The sequence below is a fragment of the Taudactylus pleione genome, unplaced genomic scaffold (genome assembly GCF_031769625.1).
Source record: "Taudactylus pleione unplaced genomic scaffold, aTauple2 ptg000282l, whole genome shotgun sequence".
Lineage (NCBI taxonomy): Eukaryota > Metazoa > Chordata > Amphibia > Anura > Myobatrachidae > Taudactylus > Taudactylus pleione.
Genome location: NW_028284684.1, coordinates 6,464,651 through 6,486,419, shown reverse-complemented (window position 1 = coordinate 6,486,419; position 21,769 = coordinate 6,464,651). Strand labels below are relative to the sequence as shown.

Genomic DNA, 21,769 nt, shown 5'->3' with positions numbered 1-21,769 from the left:
CTATAGTTGCAGTATGACAACAAATAAACAGAGATTGCATCACTATCTCCCTGGGCCCCATATTTATATCCATGATGATGTATTACAAAATAGCACCTATCGCACACATCCTCGCAGCGGCAAAATCCCTCATCGCTCTAAATTGGAAAAACCTCCCCACCACTCCTTTCTGTACTTAGGGACCAGATTTGGCATGTTGCGACCATGGAGGAGATAACTTATTACCTCCATGATCGAGGACAGGTTTTTTTCTCAAGTTTGGGCTCCTTGGTTGACTGCTGAGTACAGTCCCCCTCTTTCTTCCGCACACTCTGTACGGGGACCCATGGGTAACGACTGATGGTTACCATCCAGAAGATGTTTGATATGTACTGGCTCTTTGGAAGATGTGTCGTCTTCTCTCTCCCCCCCCCTACTTCCTCCTCTCTTACCCACTGTTTACCCCTCTCTTTTCTACCAAGTATTTTGAGTAGCTTCTATCTTTCTTTCTTTGTTTAGTGTTGTTTATAAAATTTGGTCTGTATTGGGTCTTTCTGACCCTTTTTTTTGTATACTAAATTGTAAGAAAAAAAAGAATTATAAGAAAAAAAAGCACCTATCAAGTTGTGTTGCATCGTGGAATGCATACCAGAAATTACGTCACAACCTCCGTTTTATTCATATAAAGTCTGCATATAAGCTATCAAATATGGCAGTGTGTTAACATGTGAATGTATGCATAACACCATTAGATACTAAAGGTGTGCGCATGCCCGATCTGCATTTCACTGTGGGATGCAATGACGGGTGCATGCGTGGTAACTATCTTGGATTGAGTTTTGTCTAGTGCACGTACTTGGAGTGAGCAAGCCCAGCCTTGCATTACAAGCTGGAATGCAAGGGTCTGCGCAGGTGCAGCCATTTGTGTACGTTTTGTCAATTGTGGCTTGATGTTTGGTCTATAGTGACCTTTAGTGGTATTATGTATACATTGAAATGTTAACACACTGCCATGTTTGATAGCCTATTTGCAGACTTTATACGAATAAAATGGAGGAATTAAACCTTACTTCTGGTATGCATTCTATGCTGGAACGCACTTTGGCGCTATGTTTTGAATACTTATTTTGAAATATTTTTTCTGTGGGGGCCGGGGTAGTTGTATATCAAATTCCGACACGGAAGCCCGATATGTGATATAGTATATATACACATACACACTATATATACATTATAAGTATATATATATATATAATGTATCTATATACACACACGCACACAGGGAACAGACATTACACCGACCTGTGAGAAGGAAGGTCCTCTGGTTATGCATGCTGGCCGGGTAGGGGGCTTCAGTTAACCCTAGGTACTTCAGGAGATAATCCAGGAGCTGTGCTTTGGAAGACAGGGGAAGTAACACAGTAACAGCGGTGTGTGATCCAGGGGGCGGAGCCTCGGTCGGCATGTGGGAGCGGCTTAAACCCGAAGGGGGCGGAGCTTTGAGCAACCCGGCCCGCAGTTGTCATGGCAGGGCTTCAAAGTGAGTCACACTCAGTTGGGGAACGAAGAGACTGGATGAATGAGCTGGGCTGTAGGTAATTGCAGGAAATAAATATTTTTCCTGTCAACGCTGCACTGCAGTAAATCTTATTGGGCCTATTTTCATGGGTGGCCTGGAGCTGTAGCTCCATCCGCCCCATGGTTAATCCGGCCCTGTGTGCATTATTAGCATCACTCACTGTCTCATTTTATAGCAGCTTCCCCGGGGGTCTTAGCAGATAGTTACTAGCAGGCTTATAAGCAGCTCAGCACTCAATACATTCAGACTGTGGCAAACAGCATAATCAATCCACAATCTTTAAACTTTGCAAAGCTTAGCATATGGAGATCACAAACAGCAGGGGAGATTGATCGCAGCCACACACTACCTCTGCGGGCGGGGGGCCCCCCTTCTGTCTGGGAATGGGACTCCTGTCCCGGCTGCTAGACATGGTCTTCAATGTTGGTCTGCAGAGTGATTTCAAGGGGTGATTCAGCGGCGGACGCAGTGACAGGGACCACGCAGATTCCCGATTATTGGGAATCTGTGCATGCGCCTAACCCATACTGCACATGTGCAGTACGGGTCTGCAATCCCTCACACAGTCCAGTCCAGCAGCAGACTGTCAGTGATTGACAGTCTGCTACCGTTTCGGGGTGGGAAGGGGGCGGCGCCGTTTCACAAAACAGAGGTGTGTCGCCGCCGTTGGAGGGGAGTGGAGAGGCCAGGATCTTCGTCTGCTGATGGAGAATTCCTGGCCTGTTTTACTCATCTGCGGTGGCCGGCTTGCATGACTCAGGGGTGTTTTAAGAGAAGAGGGGGCCCGTGTGCAGACTCAGTGCGGGTCCCCTCCTCTGCAGAGCAGCACTAGGACAGGTAAGCAGTCCTCGAAGTGGGAATTTAGAGGTGGGGGTATGGAAATGTAAATCCCCCCTCCCCCAGGACACTACAGTCCCTTCCTGACCTGAGCACTGTCCTTTAGGGTCTCCTCGATGGGCACAGCAGCGTCTGCATTATTCTGCATCCCAGCCCTAAACCAGCTTATTGGGTGAGCCGAGCTGTCAGACAGGGATCAGCAGCTTTTATTGTTTTCACACCAGTAGCTTTAGGTGAAGGGGCAGCTTTTTAATTCTGGCGCCGCAAGCTAATGAGAAACTGCCACTGAGCAGTTTCTCATTGGCTAGCGCACCGCAAGCCGAGATTGGCTCGCAGCCGGCACTAGATTCAGAAGACTGCCCCTTTACTTGATCGGCAGCCGGGACTTTATGCTCCTGGTTCCGTCCCAGCACTGTGGCCGATTGACATGTGGAGATGTGTCCCCAGCGGGAAACATCTCTACACAATGCAGCTACTGTTCCAGCGCCCGGATCCCATACTGGATCCCAGTGCTGATACATGCTCTACAGCAGCAAAATTTAAGTGGTGGAATGTCATACCGCTGTAAACCGCCCCACTTCGAGCACTGCAGGTAAGTATAAGAGTAATGCGTGCAGGGCACTCATTATAGATACGCCCGTCATTACCACTCAATCGTCTGAAAGCTTCGCAGACGATTCGATGCTGCATCCTTGGATGCAACTCAGATCAGTAATACTTGCAGGAGGCGTGACGCCTCCTGCTGCATTACCATGTGACAACTATAGCAGCTGTTAACATTTTAGCAGCTGAGATAACATAACTGTCCGCAACTGAATCACACCCCCCCTCCCCCCCTGTTCTAAAGGGATTTTTCTGAAACTCAAGTGATTTTGGAAGCTTTACTGATTTCTGATCTGTAAGTCAGGCTGTGCTCCTTATATACCCCATTCCAAACAGTATGAGAATACGCCTGCCTGCACTGTCATTTTCTCCTAATTTGCATAATTATCCAGGTATTAGGCAAGGACAATGTAAAAAAAATGAAGGCTGCAGGTGTACTTCAGGGTCCAGTCTTCAACCCGGGCAAAGCAGGGTATCCCAGCTAGTGTAATATAAGAATAAATAAATACAACTTTTATGAGAGACCAGAATTATTATCATTGGCCCTCATTCAGAGCTGTACGCTCTGAGCAGAGCGCACGCTCTGAATGAGGGCCGGGCTCCATTTTCATGGAGCGTCCTCCTGGACGCTCGTATAGCTGTGGGTCACCACCCACAGGCTATACGAGCGTGCATTGTGATGGTCGCGATGGTCGAGACCATCGCGACCATCGAATTTGCGAGCCGGAGCCTTGAGGTTGAGGTTTTCAACCGCAAGCTCCGGAGTGATTTTGGCTCTATCAGAGCCAAAATCACTCCCACTGACATCACTAGTGATGTCAGTGGGCCGGCTTCTGACGGGAGGCGTTCCCGTGGGAACGCCCCCGTCAGGGAGGCACGCCCCCGGCACGCCCACCAAAGGGGGCGTGCTGTCAATCAACATTGACAGCACGCCCCCTTTGATCGGACACAACGAGCGAAGGACTTTCCTTCGCTCGTCGCGTCTGGCGCATGCGCACGACGGAGCTCCCTCCGTCGTGCGCATGCTCAGTCCATAACATCGACCCACTTGCGAGCGGACAGCCGCTCGCGAGTGGGTCTGAATCAGGCCCATTGATCCCAGTGCCACCACTGCAGTATCCTGCTCCCAAACTGCATGCACAGAAAAAACACCTACTTTCTTCCTTAATCAAAGATGTGGCATTTTGAGATGTACGCATGTATAAGGGCGCAAAGATGCGCCAAGAGTAGAAACAGATGTATTTATGCTTACTTCTATAGCCCGCAGTGGATGTAGCCACTATCCGGGCGGACAAGATGCCGGCCGTAGATATACTGACACCAGCGTCCCATCATCGGGCAAAATGCTGACGCCGTTATCTTATCTCTCTTCCAATCTATATACCGGTGTTGGGAAGCCGTATTTCAATCCCATTCTTACAGCAGTTGCATTAATACGCCCTCACTGAACTATGCCTAATTGAGGGTGCCTCAATACATACCAGTATTGTTACTTCCAACGTAAATGTTATCGTAATGTGTACGACTCTGCCTCGCCCATACTTGTGTGTGCTTTGCTCTGAAGCCCCACAGTATTAACACCACATACACAGGCTCACAAGGAACCAGAAAGCGCTGAGCGAAAGGTGTGTTGTCTCCTTCTCTCGTAGGAGAAACAACTTAAGAGGACAGAGAGAGCCTTTCCTTTATCCCTTCCCAGGTAATTCATTATAGGACCAGCCTGGGAAGGTATATGCCACTATGCCCCCTGGCCCAAGCACCTCTGCTGCACATTCTTGGCCCGTCCCCAAAACAATGTGGAGTGCCCCTTTTTATGCAGGGCTGGAGATGTTTGCACAGCCCATTTCCTCTGGCAAGATGCACTTTTTAGGTCACCCAATGCTTTACATAGAATGTCTTTGTGCAACTACAGCTTCTTATTCAAAATGACAAAATGTGGTGCCTGTGCCCGCTTTACTGCCCAATTCATGCCAAAATCCTTGTTGGTCAAGGCAAATGGCAAGTGGGTCATATATACCTGACCACCCTGTGGGTTTCAAGTGTAAAATGTTATGACCGAAGCTAATTAACCCCTGCACAACTACAGCTTCTTAATCTAAATGTGGTGTCTATGCCCGCTTTACTGCCCTATTTATGCCCAAATCCTTATTGTGCCAGGAAACAATTGATAGATGTGTAAGGGACATAATTCTTTGTTTACATAGTGTTTAGGTTTAGTGATCTAACTTTATTTAAATGTTTTAATATAACATTTTCTGAATAAGAAGCTGGAAAATGAATAAGAAGCCAACTTTAGCCTTGTGTCAGTCACAGACTGTCAGTCTGCATAACAACTTCAGTTGCAAGCTTTTTTTAACTGAGCAGCCTCAGCTCTGCCGTCTCTCCTGATGACTTTCCATTGGTAGGAAACAATCTCTTTAGTAGCCATTTGTTTGGCGAGACACGGACTTGGGCTACCAATCAGCTGCAGGCGCGCGAAGGTAGCTACAGCTATATTAGTCAGCCTTCTCGGGCTCCTCCCCAAACGAAAAATGTAGTGCGTTACTACACGACATTTGTGACACTTCCGCGCATAAAAAAATAAAAAATAATAATAAAAAAAAATCCCTACTGTTTCTAACTATATAAAGCCAGTCTCGGGTTCATGAGAGTGAGAGTGGACAGTGGCGCAAGACTTCGTCATTGTCTCGGTGAATTTTAAATAGGTGTAAGCCTATGTACACCACGGGTGACTCTTGGCGCGGAGAGATCTGATGTTGATTTGTACCTTGTAGACAGGCCGGCGGCTGCGCGCAGACAGACATAAGATTTGGCAGAGGCGGAGCTGCGATCTTGCAGCGGAAACGAAATCAGCGGATATCTCGTCGTCTGCGGTGTGGGGGTAGTACGCGCTGTGCAGCACACTGGGCTGGAGACGGTAATGGGGACCTACATCACTGGACTTTAAAATATATTCTGATATGACTAGATGAACCGTGAGGGTCTTCCTAAGGGCTGCACTACATACGCAGGCTGAGATTTTCTGTTCCCGCCATTACACTGACACATGTCCGCGCTATCCCTTCACAGCAGGCTTACCTTGGCGTTCGGGAATCCTTGTACCTAGGGGCATCATATCCCCGACAGTGGTGCCAAGGGAGTCATTGGTGTAGCAAGAGAAAAGGTTGTACTGTACTATACAGGCAGAGGACAAACGGAGGGAGCGTTAGGTGCCAGGGCGTATCCCATAACCCCTGAAGTTGGAACAGGCTTTGTCTAAAACTGTTATTCCACATAATCCATCACTGTATATTGGGATGACTGTGCTAACTTCAAATAATCCATCACTGTATATTGGGGTGACTGTGCTAACTTCAAATAATCCATCACTGTATTGGGGTGACTGCTATCTCCAATACCAATTGATTAAGGGAGACTTATAATGAATTCATATTTCCACACTCTTAATTCAAAAATGAATTTCTATCAATAAAGGCAATGTAATGGGGCGTTGTAGGTAACAAATGGGGATCCTGCTCGTACAATAACAATATGACACCTATGTAGAAAAAAATTACTTGGAGTTGGCTTATTTTAAGTTGTATAATATTAAATTTTTTTTTATTTTTCCAGTTTAGTGATCCCTGAATTAGTGCTCACTGTAAAGGTGCCCACACATATAGCGACATTTTACACGATTTGGCCGATTTCGACGAATCGTGACGACGAATCGGGTAAAAAAAGTACACACATATACCGATGTGCTCACGATACGATTTTATGGCCAATTTCCTCATGAACTTTCACGGGAGCTCCCTTGCCGTCGTGATCACGATTTGGAGTTAAAAATGTCCAATTTGACTAAAGATCTATCTTGCAGCCAATGCATTGTATCCCAGATTGGCTAATCTGCCCTGCAGCACGGCAGATCAGAAGATGCGATGTACGACGAGCGGGGACGCGCATCGGCATCATGCTCGTGAGTATAAACTCACGATTTGTATTTTTTTTTTACCCGATTCGTCGTCACGATTCGTCGAAATCGGCCAAATTGTGTAAAATGTCGCTAGATGTGTGGGCACCTTAACAGTCAGTGTTGCTTACAATTTGTGTTAGTGCTTTACAGTATGTGTTAGTGTGCTACAGTATATAGTGTAAGTATTTGTCCGTGCACTTGAATTTGCTGTGTAAAATAGTAAACCCATTACCTGGCCAAGAGGAAGTGTAGAACCTGCACAAGTGGTCAGAGAAGTAATGTAAAAATGAGGTGGGTAAGGTGTTTTTATTCGTATTTAGTCATTTTTAATAGCCTGCTATAATTATAATTAGCAGCCACAATTTGACATACTTATAAGAAAGCTCTGTATTACTGTGCTGATATAAACTTATCTACCATTAGATGACATGTTAATTTATATTCAATAGTCAACACTTTTTAAAGCAAGACCTGTCTAATGCATAGAGAACTCCTGATCAGTCTTCAATTTTAAGTTCCTGGTTTTCTTGGTTTTTTAATCAAAATTCCTAGTAAAAAAAAATAAAATTTAAATCCCATATTATTTCAGTTAAATAGCTGGGGTATATACATGAAAATATAAATTCAACATGAAAGTGAACAAAATTATCTTGTTTCTTCAGTCTACAATTTGTTTAAAAACTATTGTAAAGATCCCTTTCAGTGAATGTACGTGACGTGGAGTGAGGGCGGAAGTGCAGTTCCATGCCCTTACAGCACTGTTATTTTGTGTCCACTGTAGTATCTGCCCACCAATAGTAGATATTTGTACCCTGCTTGCTTCGCACGCCACGCTTGAAGCACAGTGGCTCGCTTTGCTCGCTACAGGTTAGTATTCCCACTCTGTCCACGTGGATAGTGCCTGATGACGTCTACTGAAGTGGATCTACCCGCAACTGTTTAAGTGTGTCACATCAGTCCATTTTAAAGTCAGTATGGACAAGGACTGGTGAGCACACAGAAGCTGCCTACGGATCTTTTGGTGTGGATGTGTCACCCTAAACATTTCCCAAAAACAACATACAATATCACCAAAAAGAGGATCCACGGGCGTTAGTACCAAACAAAAAATTTATAGTGTCGTTCTCCACACTTTGGACCTCATTCAGAGTCGGTCGTTGCGGCCGCACGGTCGTACGCCACCGATGTTCGCTAAACTGCGCATGCATAAAGTTCGCAATGCGCGTGCGCAAACTAGCTGTTACGATCAGAAATATCTCTCCTTGAACACAGCCAGGTCGGTAGTTTGAGTGACAGAATGAGGCGTTTGTGGGTGGTAACGGGAAGGTGCTTGAAAACGGGGGAGTGGAGATCCGAACGCAGGCGTGCCTAATTATGCGAACGTCGTTTTATGGGAGTGCATAATTAACAAAGTAGTGTCATGGCACACGTGACATGGGTGGTTTGTACACTGACCTGATCGTAGTGCTTAAGAGAGGGTATGGTGAACCTTAAGCACTACGACCAGTTCCGATGGTTTCGATTAATCCTTATATGCCCAGAGAAGATTTGTAATGCGTATGAGAAGGGGGTGTATTTTTTGTCTTACGGCCACATCCTCCCCTTGGTCGGCCAGCTAACGATCCGATCTTAAGGACGCAACTTGCGAGTGCATCATTTGCATATCCGGACCCTTTTCCCTTACGACCGTGCGGCCGCAACGACCGACTCTGAATGAGGTCCTTTGTTCTGTAGGGGTTAAATTACTCAAAAAGAAAAAGAACATATACCATATAGGGTAATAAAGTCTAATTCAAAGTGACAATTTATAAGGTAATTGTGGCTCCCTACAAGAGAGAATGTTCTACAAGACAAGTAGACACATGAGCTTTGGGGGGGGGGGGGGGTATGGAATACCTCGTCCCAGACTGATCCTTATCCTTTGTTTATTTTTTTCTCCTTCTTGCTTTAATCACTCCCGATTATTTATGAGAATGAATAAGAAGGATCCAAATAGTGCAATACAGTACTTTTATTTGGTAAAAATGAACAACATATAAAATCATCTACAGGGAATAGGGTAGCTGCTCACCAGTTCCCGCACAGTCCTCTCCACAAACGCGTTTCGATAGATCATTTATCTTTTTCAAGGCATCTTGAAAAAGATAAATTAAATATCTAAACGCTTTGGAGGAGAGGACTGTGTGGGAACTGGTCAGCTGACTCATCTAAGATCTTGGTGGTGGTATCCGGGGACGCCTGAAGGACTACACCTTTGCTCTTTTTGTCTACTTTTTGCGAAGTGGACTATAAAATCTGGTGAGTGGCTACCCTATTCCCTGTAGATGATTTTATATGTTGTTTATTTTTACCAAATAAAAGTACTGTACTACACTATTTGGATCCTTCTTATCCATTCTCATATATCGGAGTGATTAAGGCAAGTAGGAGAAATAAGAAGGAAGGCTAAGGATCAGTTTGGGACGAGATCATCCATAAACCCCCCCAAAGCTCATGTACCTACTTGTCTTTTAGACCATTATCTCTGGTAGGGAGCCATGATTACCTTATAAATTGTCACTTTGAATTAGACTTTATTACCCTATATGGTATATGTTCTCTATTTCTACTTCAGGGTCCATAGGGTATCCACAGGATACCTTGGGGTATAGGTGTGACGTCAGTCATCGGGCACCATAGAGTTAAGCTTTCAGCCTCCCAGAATGCACTAGGGTCCCCCTCCTATACCCCGCCCCCGAGCCAAGGCACCTCAGTTTAGTTTGGTGCCCGGCCGGAGTCGGGTGCACCTGTTGGAGTGGGGGCTAAGAAGAGCCCCTGAAGCTTTCCTGTATGCAGCTGTGGCTGCACATCTGGATGGACAGTCAATCCTGACGTCCATGCTGTCTTCCCTACACCCCCGCCGGTACCAGAACGCCGGTACCGATCCGGGGATGCTGGTGAGCATCTGGGGTCACAGCTAGCGGTGACCCCAGATGTTCCGGACCATGGCCGGATTCAAGGGGGACAGCAAGGTAAGCAGCGGGGTCCCGCGGTGGGTCCCCGCTGTTACATGGTCCAGAGTCCCCAGGCAGGGGGCTCCCTGGGGACTGGCTGCAGCGTGGAGCCAGGTAAGAACCTGCGCTTCCACTACCCCCCTGGGACAGCGGACCGCAGCAGAGCGGTAGCGCTGCGGCTTCCCGGGGGTTAAATGCATGCCAGGGGAGCGCGCCTTCCCTGTCGCACAGCCGGCGCCTCCCCCGCTGCACACAGCCCTCTCTGCACTCTGCCAACTGGCCCTGTGGCAGCGCTCCTCCCCCAGGCCAGCCTCCTCTCTGCTCCTCGGCGGCCATCTTCCTGAACGCATGGTGAACGCTGCTGGAAGCCTGGAAGGAAGCATCTTGTTCTGGGTCCCCCCGCATACCTCTCCTCCGCTGTGGTCAGGTCTGTCTATGCAGCGCTGTGTCCTACCAGACCCTGTGCCTGCGTAGTTGAGTGATCAGCGCTGGTTAGTGCAGGAATTGATTTTCTTTGCATTGTATGTGACTGTGCTAGCGCTGCTGCCTGTATCTTCTATTCTGACTGTCAGCTTTATTACTGTCCCTGTTCTTTCTGCTAAGCCCTTGCGGTGCGGTGCTGCAGGGTGGTCTCTCACCTCTTTAAAATACAATTGGTGAGAGGGGTCACATACTTAGTACCATCATGTCTGAAAGTGATTTTCCTCTCCGGCTACAGTGTACTACGTGTAAAGTACCTTTAGCGGAGGGGGAGGGTAGCGCGGAGGGCCTCTGCCGGCAATGTTTGTCAATGGCGCGGCCTATTACGGTTACAGCACCGGTACAGGAGCCGCCCTGGGCTTGTTTCGCTCAGGCGCTTACAACCTTAGTGGGCCAGTTAGCTCCGCAGCCCGCGTTTCCACAGATGGGTTTGTCCCAGCAGTCAGTGGTGTCGTCACCCATGCAGGGTTTCCCAAGACAATTGGTGGTACCCCGCAGTCTCCCTATTTCCCCTCTCCCGGTTTCTCAGGAGCCGGCGTGGGTTAACTCCCTGACGAGTTCTGTACAGCACTTGTCGGATGTGTTGCAGGGGGAGACTATGATGCGGCCACATAAACGGCCGGTGGAGTCTCTGTCGGCTCCTTATGAGGATGACGAAGGGACGTCTGATGATGGGGAGATTCTGGATCCTTACGATCAGGAACCTCTCCATACTAAGGACGCTGACGCTAGGTCCAAGGTATATATTCCTGGACTTATTCGGGCAGTCTGCACAGCCTTGGTGATTGAGAACGAAGTTCCCCCAGCTGCTAAATCCAAGTATGCCTTTTCTACTTCAGGGTCCATAGGGTATCCACAGGATACCTTGGGGTATAGGTGTGACGTCAGTCGCAGGGCACCAAAGAGTTAAGCTTTCAGCCTCCCAGGATGCACTAGGTCCCCCTCCTATACCCCGCCCCCGGGCCAAGGCACCTCAGTTTAGTTTGGTGCCCGGCCGGAGTCGGGTGCACCTGTTGGAGTGGGGGCTAGAAGAGCCCCTGAAGCTTTTTCTTCATGCAGCTGTGGCTGCACATCTGGATGAACAGCATGGACAGTCAGTCCTGACGTCCATGCTGTCTTCCCTACACCCCGCCGGTACCAGAACGCCGGTACTGATCCGGGGATGCTGATGGGCGTCTGGGGTCACAGCTAGCGGTGACCCCAGATGCTCCGGACCATGGCCGGATTCAAGGGGGACAGAGGTAAGCAGCGGGGTCCCGCGGTGGGTCCCCGCTGATCACATGGTCCTAAGTCCCCAGGCAGGGGGCTCCCTGGGGACTGGCTGCAGCGTGGAGCCAGGCGACCAACCTGCGCTTCCACTACCCCCTGGGACAGCGGACCGCAGCAGAGCGGTAGCGCTGCGGCGTCCCAGGGGTTAAATGCATGCCAGGGGAGCGCGCCTTCCCTGTCTCACAGCCGGCGCCTCCCCCGCTGCACACAGCCCTCTCTGCACTGTGCTGACTGGTCCTGTGTCAGCGCTCCTCCCCCAGGCCAGCTTCTCTCTGCTCCTCGGCGGCCATCTTCTCTGCAACGCATGGTGAACGCTGCTGGAAGTCTGGAAGGAAGCATCGTGGTCTGGGTCCCCCCGCATACCTCTCCTCCGCTGTGGCTCAGGTCTGTGTATGCAGCGCTGTGTCCTACCAGGCCCTGTGTCTGTGTAGTTGAGTGATCAGCGCTGTTAGTGCAGGAATTGTTATTTCTCTGCATTGTATGTGACTGTGCTAGCGCTGCCTGTAACTTTTCTTCTCTAAACTGTCAGCTTTATTACTGTCCCTGTTCTTTCTGCTAAAGCCCTTGCGGTGCGGTGCTGCAGGGTGGTCTCTCGCCTATTTAATACTTAATTGGTGAGAGAGGTCACATACGTGGTGCCATCATGTCTGAAAGTGATTTTCCCCTCCGGCTACAGTGTACCACGTGCAAAGTACCGTTAGCGGAGGGGGAGGGTAGCGCGGAGGGCCTTTGCCGGCAGTGTTTGTCCATGGCGCGGCCTATTACGGTTACAGCACCGGTACAGGAGCCGCCCTGGGCTTGTTTCGCTCAGGCGTTAACAGCTTTAGTGGGCCAGTTAGCTCCGCAGCCCGCGTTTACTCCGATGGGTTTGTCCCAGCAGTCTGTGGTGTCGTCACCCATGCAGGGGTTCCCACGACAATTGGTGGTACCCCACAGTCTCCCTATTTCCCCGCTCCCGGGTTCTCAGGAGCCAGCGTGGGTTAACTCCCTGACGAGTTCTGTACAGCACTTGTCGGATGTGTTACAAGGGGAGTCTGTGATGCGGCCTCATAAAAGGCCGGTGGCGTCTCTGTCCGCTCCTTATGAGGATGACGAAGGGACGTCTGATGATGGGGAGATTCTGGATCCTTACGATCAGGAACCTTTCCATACTAAGGACGCTGATGCTAAGTCCAAAGTATATATTCCTGGACTTATTCGGGCGGTCCGCACAGCCTTGGTGATTGAGGACGAAGTTCCCCCAGCGGCTAAATCTAAGTATGCCTTTTTCAAAGATGTGAAGGGCGATGCCACAGTCTTTCCTCTTTCGGGTCAGTTGGTGGACCATTTAGGGGAGGCGTGGAAACAACCTGGCAAAAGATACCAGCCGCAGAGACGCCTGGCGGTGGCTTATCCGTTCGCGGATAATTATTTTGCTAAGTGTGAATCCCCTCCACAGGTGGATTCTCACGTGACCCGTCTTGTCCGTAATGCCACATTGCCGATGCCATCCATGTCCTCCCTTAAGGATGCTACGGACCGCAAGGTAGAAATCTGCCTGAAGTCCGCTTATTCCCTTGCAGGGGGGGCAGCACGGCCGGCTATGGCCATTTGCTGGGTTGCCAGAGCGATGGAGCGCTGGGCGGATTCATTAGAGGCTTCTTTTGAATCCGACTGTCCGGCCGAACAGGCGGAGTTGATTGGCAATCTCCGTGATTCGGCCACCTACATCAACGAGGCGGCTCTAGACATTAGTACTCTGGTGTCTAGAATTTCTTCAGCAGCGGTAGCTGCTCGTCGCACCTTGTGGCTGCGATCCTGGAAGGCGGACGCAGATCCAAGAAAGGTCTGGAAGCGTTGCCGTTTACCGGAGAAGTTCTCTTCGGTCCGGATCTGGATAAGATTGTGGCCACGCTGGCGGCAGCCAAATCTGCTTGTCTCCCGTCGGCCGCTGCTCCTTCTGGTTCTGGACCATCGTCCTTTCGGTCATCTAGGGCCCAGGGCAGGCCCAAACCACAGTCGTTTCCTCGACAGGCTGGCCCTAAGAAATCGGTCAAGCCCCGGAAACAGGCATGGAGTACCAGACGTCCGGCCCCCAAGCCAGATGACAAGCCTGCGGCCTGACGGTCCGGGTCTCCCCTTGGGGGATCCCAGGGTGGGAGGCCGCCTGCTGCAGTTCTCCCGGTGTTGGTCGTTCACTACGACAGACACTTGGGTTCTGGAGGTTGTCTCTCACGGGTACGCCCTCTCCTTCCGGCACAGACCCCCGGCTCAATTCTTCACCACGGGTCTACCATCAGACCGGAACAAGGCTACGGAGCTGCGGAAGGTATTGCACACTATGCTCCAGGTTGGAGTTATAGTGGCGGTTCCATTCTCCCAGAGGGGCCAGGGTTTCTATTCAAATCTATTTTTGGTACAGAAACCCAATGGGTCATATCGTCCGATTCTCAACCTCAAAGCACTCAACAAGTCTTTGCGGGTCCCGAAGTTTCGGATGGAGACCCTACGGTCCATCATTCTGGCGCTGGAACCTGGGGACTACTTGGTGTCATTGGACATACAGGACGCTTACCTGCATGTCCCTATTCTTTGGCGCCATCAACAGTTCCTCAGGTTTGCAATCAGCAGCGACCACTTCCAGTTTCGGGCGTTACCTTTTGGCCTGGCAACAGCACCACGTGTTTTCACCAAGGTGATGGCGGTCATGGCGGCTTCTCTGCGGCTGCAGGGAGTCCGCATGTTGCCGTATTTGGACGACCTGTTATTGGTGGCAGGATCTCCAGAGCTCCTGTTACGCCACTTGGACCTGACCATTGCACTGCTGCAACGGCACGGCTGGCTAATCAACTGGCAGAAGTCCACTCTAATCCCGTCTCGGAGGATTCTGCATCTTGGAGCCTTATTGGACTCGGGACAGCAAAGGATCTTCGTGACGGAGGACAAGATCTCTGCTTTACAGTCAAGGGTGCGCAGTTGTCTGCACAGCCGCCGGGTGTCCTTACACTCGGCGATGAGGTTACTGGGCTCCATGGTGTCGGTGTTCGACATGGTGGAATACGCCCAGTTTCACTCCAGACCTCTGCAGCACCTGATCCTGTCCAAGTGGAACGGGCTGACTCAGTCTCTGAAGTCCCAGACGATTGTGCTCACCCAGGAGGTTCGCCTGTCCCTTACGTGGTGGTTACAGACGACCCACCTCAACAAGGGACGTCCGTTCTGGGTTCCAAATTGGGTCCTGTTGACAACGGACGCCAGTCTTCGGGGCTGGGGAGCAGTTTCGGGTCCACACTTGTTCCAGGGCAGGTGGACGCCGACAGAAGCGGAGCTTCCAATAAATATCTTGGAACTCCGTGCGGTCTTCAATGCTCTCCAGCAGGCACAGCGGTTTCTCCAGGGTCGCCCGGTGCAGGTCCAGTCGGACAACGCTACCACCGTGGCCTACATAAACAGGCAAGGAGGAACTCGCAGTCGGGCGGCTCTCGTAGAGGTCTCTCGGATCCTGGTTTGGGCGGAGCGCAATCTTCCGGCCATATCAGCGGTCTTCATCCCGGGAGTGCTCAATTGGGAGGCGGACTTTCTAAGTCGCCAGGACGTTCATCCGGGGGAATGGTCCCTGCACCCGGACGTTTTTCAACTACTGGTGGACAGGTGGGGTCTTCCAGAAATCGACCTCATGGCGTCCCGGCACAACAACAAGTTGCCGGTGTACGGGTCTCGCACAAGAGACGAAGGGGCGTCTCTGGTGGATGCTCTGTCCGTCCGGTGGACGTTCCGGTTCGCATACCTGTTCCCTCCGGTCTCCCTTCTTCCACGGGTAATCCGGAAATTCAAACAGGAAGGAGGGACGCTCCTGTTGATAGCTCCCGCGTGGCCCAGACGGCACTGGTTCTCAGACCTTCAGGGTCTGTCCGTGGACATTCCTCTGCGGTTGCCGCTACGACCGGACCTTCTGTCTCAGGGTCCTTGCCTTCACCCGGACCTGACTCGGCTGTCTTTGACGGCGTGGCTGTTGAGACGGCCATGCTGAGGTCCCGGGGGTTTTCCAGCTCTGTGGTGCGTACCATGTTACGAGCTCGGAAACCATCTTCCGCGAGGATATACCATCGCGTGTGGCATACGTTCTTCCAGTGGTGTCGACCGAGAGGTTATGCACCGCGGGAGTTTCGTCTGTCTCGGATTCTCGCCTTCCTGCAAGCGGGACTAGATCATGGGCTTCGCCTTGCTTCTTTGAAGGTACAGGTTTCGGCCCTATCTGTCTGGTTTCACCGTAGGATTGCTACAATCCCGGATGTGCGCACCTTTATGCAGGGTGTTCTCCGCATTCAGCCGCCCTTTGTTCCACCTGTGGCGCCTTGGGATTTGGCTGTGGTCCTGAGGGCTCTCCAAGGACCGCCGTTTGAACCACTGGGCTCAGTGGATCTTAAATGGCTAACAGCTAAGACTGTTTTCCTTCTGGCCATTGCTTCGGCCAGACGTGTTTCTGAGTTAGGGGCTCTTTCTTGTAGACCCCCTTTCTTGGTTTTTTATGGGAACAGGGCAGTGCTCCGCACTCGGCCCGAGTTTCTTCCCAAAGTTATTTCCCAGTTTCATATTAACGAGGAAATAGTTGTTCCGGCCTTTAACTCACCGGGTCTTTCCGTGGGTGAGGCCTCTTTGGATGTTGTGCGGGCCTTAAGGACTTATGTTGACCGCACTTCTTCGTTTAGGAAGTCGGACGCTTTGTTTGTCCTCTTTGGCTTCCGTAAAAAGGGTTGGCCTGCTTCAAAGCAAACTTTGGCAGCCTGGATCCGTATGGCTATTTCTGAAGCTTATCTTCATGAAGGCCTACCGGTCCCTCCTTCTCTGAAGGCTCATTCCACTAGGTCTGTGGGTCCTTCGTGGGCAGCTCGACGTGGTGCCTCGGCAGTTCAGATCTGCAAGGCTGCTACGTGGTCTTCTGTCCATACCTTCGTGAGGTATTACAGGTTTGACACCTTCGCCTCTCAGGATGCTTCCTTCGGGCGGCGGATTCTCCTTTCTGCACAGGAGCGTCCCCACCCTTAAAGGATACTGCTTTGGGACATCCCCAAGGTATCCTGTGGATACCCTATGGACCCTGAAGTAGAAAATATGAGATATGGTAAGAACTTACCCTTGTTATCTCTATTTCTACGAAGTCCATAGGGTTCCACAGGACTCCCGCCCTGTCGCACCTGTGCTGCAGATGGGCTTTGCTCTGGTCACCGGTTTTCCGTCTCCCTCTGGTGAGAATGTGATTCTTGTATGTGTCCAGATCTTTGTTCTCTCTCTTCCTTCTCCTCCTCCGGCCTATGGCTTGGTAACTAACTGAGGTGCCTTGGCCCGGGGGCGGGGTATAGGAGGGGGACCTAGTGCATCCTGGGAGGCTGAAAGCTTAACTCTTTGGTGCCCTGCGACTGACGTCACACCTATACCCCAAGGTATCCTGTGGAACCCTATGGACTTCGTAGAAATAGAGATAACAAGGGTAAGTTCTTACCATATCTCATATTTTTTAAGGATGTGAAGGGTGACGCCACAGTCTTTCCTCTTTCGGGTCAGTTAATGGACCATTTAGAGGAGGCGTGGAAACTGCCTGGCAAGCGATACCAGCCGCAGAGGCGCCTGGCAGTGGCTTATCCGTTCGCGTATAATTATTTTGCTAAGTGGGAATCCCCTCCACAGGTGGATTCTCATGTGACACGTCTTGTCCGTAGTGCCACATTGCCGATGCCATCCATGTCCTGCTACGGACCGCAAGGTGGAGATCTGCCTGAAGTCTGCTTATTCCCTCGCGGGGGTGCAGCGCGGCCGGCTATGGCCATTTGCTGGGTTGCCAGAGCGATGGATGGAGCGCTGGGCGGATTCATTGGAGGCGTCCTTTGATTCCGACTGTCCGGCCGAACAAACGGAGTTGATTGGTAATCTCCGTGATTCGGCCACATATATCAACGAGGCTGCCTTAGACATTAGTACACTGGTGTCTCGAATTTCTTCAGCAGCGGTGGCTGCTCGTCGCACCTTGTTGTTGCGATCCTGGAAGGCAGACGCTGACTCCAAAAAGGGTTTGGAGACGTTGCCCTTTAACGGAGAAGTTCTCTTCGGTCCGGATCTGGACAAGATTGTGGCCACGCTGGCGGCAGCCAAATCGGCATGTCTCCCGTCGGCCGCGGCTCCTTCTGGTTCAGGACCATCGTCCTTTCGGTCTTATAGGGCCCAGGGCAGGCCCAAACCACAGTCTTTTCCCCCGACAGGCTGATCCCAAAAAATCGGCCAAGCCCCGGAAGCAGGCATGGAGTTCCAGACGTCCGGCCCCTAAGCCTGATGACAAGCCTGCGGCCTGACTGTCCGGGCCTCCCGTTGGGGGATCCCAAAGTGGGAGGCCGCCTGCTGCAGTTCGCCCGGTGTTGGTCGGTCACCACGACAGACACTTGGGTTCTCGAGGTGGTCTCCCACGGGTACGCCCTCTCTTTCCGGCACAGACCCCCTGCTCGATTCTTCACCACGGGTCTACCATCAGACCGGAACAAGGCCACGGAGCTGCGGAAGGTTTTGCACACTATGCTCCAGGCTGGAGTTATAGTGCCTGTTCCATTCTCCCAGAGGGGCCAGGGTTTCTATTGAAATCTTTTTTTTGGTGCAGAAACCCAATGGGTCGTATCGTCCGATTCTCAACCTCAAAGCTCTCAACAAGTCTTTGCGGGTGCCGAAGTTTTGGATGGAGACCCTGCGGTCCATCATTCTGGCGCTGGAACCTGGGGACTACATGGTGTCATTGGACATACAGGACGCTAACCTGCATGTCCCTATTCTTTTGCGCCATCAACAGTTCCTCAGGTTTGCAATCCGCATCGATCTCTTTCAGTTTCAGGCGTTACCTTTTTATCCTGGCGACAGCACCGCGTGTGTTCACCAAGGTGATGGCGGTCATGGCGGCTTCTCTGTGGCTGCAGGGGGTCCGCATGTTGCCGTACTTGGACGACCTATTATTAGTGGCAGGATCTCCAGAGCTCCTTCTACGCCACTTGGACCTGACCATTGCGCTGCTGCAACGGCACGGCTGGTTAATCAACTGGCAGAAGTCCACTCTAATCCCGTCTCGGCGGATTCTGCACCTCGGAGCCTTATTAGACTCGGGACAGCAAAGGATCTTTGTGACGGAGGAAAAGATCTCTGCTTTACAGTCGAGGGTGCGCAGTTGTCTGCACAGCCGCCGGGTGTCTCTACACTCGGCGATGAGGTTACTGGGCTCCATGGTGTCGGTGTTCGACATGGTGGAATATGCCCAGTTTCACTCCAGACCTCTGCAGCACCTGATCCTGTCCAAGTGGAACGGGCTGCCTCAGTCTCTAAAGTCCCAGACAATAGTGCTCACCCCGTAGGTTCGCCTGTCCCTTGCCTGGTGGTTGCAGACGACCCATCTCAGCAAGGGACATCCGTTCTGGGTACCAAATTGGGTCCTGTTGACAATGGACGCCAGTCTTCGGGGCTGGGGAGCAGTTTAGGGTCCACACTTGTTCCAGGGCAGGTGGACGCCGACAGAAGCGGAGCTTCCAATAAATATCTTGGAACTCCGTGCGGTCTTCAATGCTCTCCTGCAGGCACATCGGGTTCTCCAGGGTCATCCGGTGCAGGTCCAGTCGGACAACGCTACCACCGTGGCCTACATAAACAGGCAAGGAGGAACCAGAAGTCGGGCAGCTCTCGTAGAGGTCTCTCGGATCCTGGTATGGGCTGAGCACAATCTTCCGGTCATATCAGCGGTCTTCATCCCGGGAGTGCTAAATTGGGAGGCGGAGTTTCTAAGTCGCCAGGACGTTCATCCGGGAATGGTCCCTGCACCCGGACGTTTTTCAACTGCTGGTGGACAGGTGGGGTCTTCCAGAGATCAACCTCATGGCGTCCCGGCACAACAACAAGTTGCCGGTGTACGGGTCTCGCACAAGAGACGAAGAGGCGTCTCTGGTGGATGCTCTGTCCGTCCGGTGGACGTTCCGGTTCGCATACCTGTTTCCTCCGGTTTCCCTTCTTCCACGGGTAATCCGGAAATTCAAACAGGAAGGAGGGACGCTCCTGTTGATAGCTCCCGCGTGGCCCAGACGGCACTGGTTCTCAGACCTTCAGGGTCTGTCCGTGGACATTCCTCTGCGGTTGCCGCTACGACCGGACTTTCTGTCGCAGGGTCCTTGTCTTCACCCGGACCTGGCTCGGCTGTCTTTGACGGCGTGGCTGTTGAGACAGCCATGTTGAGGTCCAGGGGTTTTTCCAGCTCTGTGGTGCGTACCATGTTGCGAGCTCGGAAACCGTCGTCCGCGAGGATATACCATCGCGTGTGGCACACGTTCTTCCAATGGTGTCGACCGAGAGGTTATGCACCGCGGGAGTTTCGTCTGTCTAGGATACTTGCCTTCCTACAAGCGGGACTAGATCATGGGCTTCGCCTTGCTTCTTTGAAGGTACAGGTTTCGGCCCTGTCTGTCTGGTTTCACCGTAGGATTGCTACAATCCCGGATGTGCACACCTTTATGCAAGGTGTTCTCCGCATTCAGCCGCCCTTTGTTCCACCTGTGGCGCCTTGGGATTTGGCTGTGGTCCTGAGGGCTCTCCAGGGACCGCCGTTTGAACCACTGGGCTCAGTGGATCTTAAATGGCTAACAGCTAAGTCTGTTTTCCTTCTGGCCATAGCTTCGGCCAGACGTGTTTCTGATTTAGGGGCTCTCTCTTGTAGACCCCCTTTCTTGATTTTTCATGGGAACAGGGCAGTGCTCCGCACTCGGCCTGAATTTCTTCCCAAAGTTGTTTCCCAGCTTCATGTTAACGAGGAAATTGTTGTTCCGGCCTTTAACTCGCCTTGTCTTTCAGTGGGTGAGGCCACTTTGGATGTTGTGCGGGCCTTGAGGACTTATGTTGACCGCACTTCTTCGTTTAGGAAGTCGGACGCCGTGTTTGTCCTCTATGGCTTCCGTAAAAAGGGTTGGCCTGCTTCAAAGCAAACTTTGGCAGCCTGGATCCGTATGGCTATTTCTGAAGCTTCTCTTCATGAAGGTCTGCCGGTTCCTCCTTCTTTGAAGGCTCATTCCACTAAGTCTGTGGGTCCTTCGTGGGCAGCTCGACGTGGTGCCTCTGCAGTCCAGATCTGCAAGGCTGCTACGTGGTCCTCTGTCCATACCTTCGTGAGGTATTACAGGTTTGACACCTTCGCCTCTCAGGATGCTTCCTTCGGGCGGCGGATTCTCCTTTCAGCACAGGAGCGTCCCCACCCTTAAAGGATACTGCTTTGGGACATCCCCAAGGTATCCTGTGAATACACTATGGACCCTGATGTAGAAAATATGAGATATGGTAAGAACTTACCTTTGTTATCTCTATTTCTACGAAGTCCATAGGGTTCCACAGGACTCCCGCCCTGTCGCACCTGTGCTGCAGATGTGCTTTGGTCTGGTCACCGGTTTTCCCGTCTCCCTCTGGTGAGAGTGTGATTCTTGTGTGTATCCAGATCTTCTTTCTCTTCCTTCTCCTCCTCCGGCCTATGGCTTGGTAACTAACTGAGGCCCTCATTCAGAGCCGTACGCTCTGAATGAGGGCCGCCCTCCATAAAAATGGAGAGTCCTCCTGGACGCTCGTATAGCTGTGGGTCACCACCCACAGCCTATACGAGCGTGCAGTTTGATGGCCGCGATGGTCGTGACCATCGCGACCATCGAAACTGCGAGCCGGAGCCTGCGGTTGAGGTTTTCAACCGCAAGCCCCGGAGTGATTTTGGCTCTATCAGAGCCAAAATCACTCCCACTGACATCACTAGTGATGTCAGTGGGCCGGCTTCTGACGGGAGGCGTTCCCGTGGGAACGCCCCCGTCAGGGAGGCACGCCCCCGGCACGCTCACCAAAGGGGGCATGCTGTCAATCAACATCGACAGCACGCCCCCTTTGATCAGACACAACGAGCGAAGGAAAGTCCTTTGCTCGTCGCGTCTGGCGCATGCGCACGACGGAGTTCCCGCCGTCGTGCGCATGCGCAGAGCACAACATCGACCCACTTGCGAGCGGACAGCCGCTTGCGAGTGGGTCTGAATCAGGCCCTGAGGTGCCTTGGCT

The 21,769-nt window shown here is 51.5% G+C and overlaps 1 protein-coding gene across 1 annotated transcript in view; it reads left to right on the top strand.

The window, feature by feature from the left end:
- Positions 1–5,829: 5,829 nt before the first annotated feature.
- PIWIL1 (piwi like RNA-mediated gene silencing 1) overlaps positions 5,830–21,769 on the top strand; it is a 414,830-nt gene continuing 398,890 nt past the window's right edge. Inside the window, exon 1 of the mRNA XM_088482106.1 lies at positions 5,830–5,915. The gene's annotated coding sequence lies outside the window, so the exon portion shown is untranslated. The remainder of the gene's footprint in view (positions 5,916–21,769) is intronic.